Below are 3,313 nucleotides of genomic sequence, written 5' to 3' on the forward strand. Positions count from 1 at the left end.
AGTGCTGCACACCATTAGGTGTGCAAACGTGATTCACAAGATTAAACCCAGAGATTTTAAAACAAGAAGCTATAGTGTTAAAACCATTCTGCACTGATGTGGTCTTTCAGAGTTCTTTGTAACAGAAGAACTGTTGTATTATTGCTTCTGTACTTGGAAAAAGGAGTGAAAACTAAGGGCTGGCATTTTCTAAGTGGGAGGTCTGAAGTCTACGAGGTCTCAATCCTGCAACTGGCTCTAGGACAGATGTGGACTCCCACTGACTTCATATCCCAGTGGGTGTGTCTACACAAGAATTTACTGTGCAGTACACAGTTTTTAGGGTGGTGTTTTATACCTGCAGCCATTAACACCTTAAGGTGCTGTAATGCTGCTCGCTGGGTGACCATGTCAGCCTGCCCTGGTGAACACCCTGGACAGCCCTGGGCCTAACCTCCTTCCCATTTTTCCTGCCTCCCAAGGAGAGGGGGCCAGAGCCCGGCGCATGTTGCTGCAGATGCTGGAGCTGCAGTTCTGGCAGCAGGAGAAGGGGGCAGTGCAGTGTGGGCAGGGCTGGGGATGCAGCACCCAGCACTGCTTTCCCTGCCCTATGGAGTGAGCTGCTCTGCTCAGCTCAGCCTGGACAGGGTTGGGGCTGTGTCTACTCCCAGCTCCTGGTGCTGGTTTCCCTTCAATACCCACCTCCATTCCAGGCATGCACTAGGCTTCACTGCTGCCAGGACTCTGCCTGTGAGAGAAGCTGGGTGCAGCACAAGTTGTGGGGCTGAGCTGTGCAGTCTCCCTAGCAGCACACAATGCTTTTCTCACAGGCAGTGTCTTGGTAGCAGGGAAGCCGGCACCTGCCTGGGATGAAGGTAGGTGTTCTGGGGAAACCAGCGCTGGGTGCAGAGGCAGCCCAAACCCTGCCCAGATTGAACCAAGCAGAGCAGCTCACTCTGTGGGGCAAGGAAGGCAGTGCCGGGTGCTGCAGACTGATGCAGCCCCTGCCTTGCCTGAGCTGCACTACCTCCTTCCCCTGCATGGAGTCACAGAGGGTGGAGGGGGAAGGCCTTTCAGTGTCTGCCGCAGCACCTGGCGACAGTGCACCACCCCATGGGCTCAGCTCCAGCCCGCATAGTGCTAAGGTGACTAGTGTGACGTTAATTGTCTTATGCTGCCTTAAGGGTGTAGATATACACGCACCCAGTGTTACTGCACAGTCAGGCATTTACACATGCCTTACAGCACAGTAACTAATTTGGCATAAATTTGATACCTTCATCAAGCAGGTATCAAATTTACACCCAAATCTGCATATGTCACCATAACTGCTGTACTGCGTAGTCATTTTTAGGTTACTGAGCAGTAACTCTGCACATGTAGACATGCCCAGTGGGTCTCAGACTTAAGTCCCTTAATATGAATGGCCTGATTTTTAAAATGCTTAAGCATTGGGATCTCGCGGTACTCTGTGGGAACTCCCTGTGGTTTTAAAACTAGGCCCAGCCACAAGCCACTCTCTTGGGCTCTTGGGCCTGCTCCCCAGTGGAGACGCACGTGTCCATGCCCATTCTGCCCCCAAGAGCTGAAGACCCAGACCTCCCAACAAAAGAGATGGTGGGTGAGCACAGGCACTTGTAGGGGCTGAGGGTGTAGGCATGTGGGGCTGTGGATGGGATGCGCCGGTTGAGTGGAGTTTGGGAGGGGAACGCCTCCCCCGGGTCCCTGCTTAGCTAAGCCCCACAGGGAGCCTCATGAACAGAGCACACAAACAGGCATGGCCCGACTAGGGCACGGCAATTTGTGTGGGAGTTCATCCAGAGGGGTGTGCAGAAGGCACCAAGAGGGCTGGTTTGAGCAAGCAGCCTAGCCCAGAGGCCTAAACAGCAGGTGCTGCTGAGATCAGGTAAGTACGAGAAGGACCTTGCAGCCATGGCAGTGACTTGCTGTACCTGTCAGCTTCAACTTCTGTGCACCGAGACCACCACCCAGACACAGCCTGCAACCCTGGAGTACGGGGGGTGCTTGGTGCGGCAGCAGCTGTTGACACCTGAGCACAGGTGGGACGTGCTCCTTGTTGGAGTCCCTGGAGCTCCAAGTGTGGGAGCTTGAGGAGGAGGTACCATCAGGGCCCATGAAGACAACATAAACAACCAGGCCCTACTCCAGGGAAATGGAGGAGAGAAGAAGCATGTGGAGGAGAAGGGGGAGAACCAGGCCACATAAGAGACTGGCTACAAAGAACCTCCTGGAGCTACCTGGGAAATGGTAGTCTCTGGATCCAAAGCACACAGAACTAGGGCCACTCCTCCCGTGGCACTGCATAAATTATACTCCCTTTACTACACAGGAGTCTCCAACAGAGACGCAGGAAGAGGAGGTAAGTATTCCCACCCCTAGGAGGAGATGCCCGGTGGTAGTGGGGGGGGACTCTCTCCTGAGGGGCACAGAGGGACCCATCTGCCATCCGGGCCCCTTACCCCAAGAGGTCTGCTGCCTCTGTGGGAACCGCATCCGAGACATTGAGGAAAGGATCCCCAGGCTTCTCCATCCCTCCAGCTATTACCCCATGCTCCTCATCCATGTGGGCACGAACAACACGGCCAGGGGTAACCAACCCTGACGGAGTCATGAGTTACTACAGTGCTCTGGGGGCTGGGCTCAAGGGACTAGGAGCTCAAGTAGCTTTCCCTTCTGTGCTCCCTGTTGCAGGCCATGGACCCAGGAGGGAAGGCTGTGTGAAAGAGATCAGCAGATACCTGAGACGGTGGTGTTACTGTGAGGGTTTGGTTACCTTGACCACAGCATGAACTTCAGAGAGAACTTTTAGGACAAGATGGCATTCACCTCACGTGGAGAGGTAAGGCCCTGTTCTTAGCCAGGATGGCTGATCTACTTGACAGGGCTTTAAACTAACTTTGCTGGGGGGTGGGGAAACTCCAAGTGGAGCATGCCCAGGGACTGGCACACAGGAAAGCTCCCTTGTGGAGGACAGCACAACTATTTTTGAAAAATGCTAACCAAACAGTTCTCCCAGTGTCTTGGGGAAACAAGGGTGTCAGTTGAGGGCCTCAGCTGGCTGTACACCAATACAAGGAGCATGGGGAAGAAGCAGGAGCTAGCTCTCCTGCTCTCTAGCGAGCAATATGACCTGGTAGGGATCACGGAGACCTGGTGGGACTCCTCACATGACTGAAGCATAGCCATAGAGGGCTACACCCTACACAGAAGGGACAGAGTAGGGAGAAAAGGTGGAGGAGTAGCTTTATACATGAGGGAGCAGTACATCTCTCTGGAGGCACATTGGCTCCAAAGATAAGCAGCTTAAAACCCT

The sequence above is a fragment of the Gavialis gangeticus genome, unplaced genomic scaffold (genome assembly GCF_001723915.1).
Source record: "Gavialis gangeticus isolate Ggan-Ray unplaced genomic scaffold, GavGan_comp1, whole genome shotgun sequence".
Taxonomy (NCBI): domain Eukaryota; kingdom Metazoa; phylum Chordata; order Crocodylia; family Gavialidae; genus Gavialis; species Gavialis gangeticus.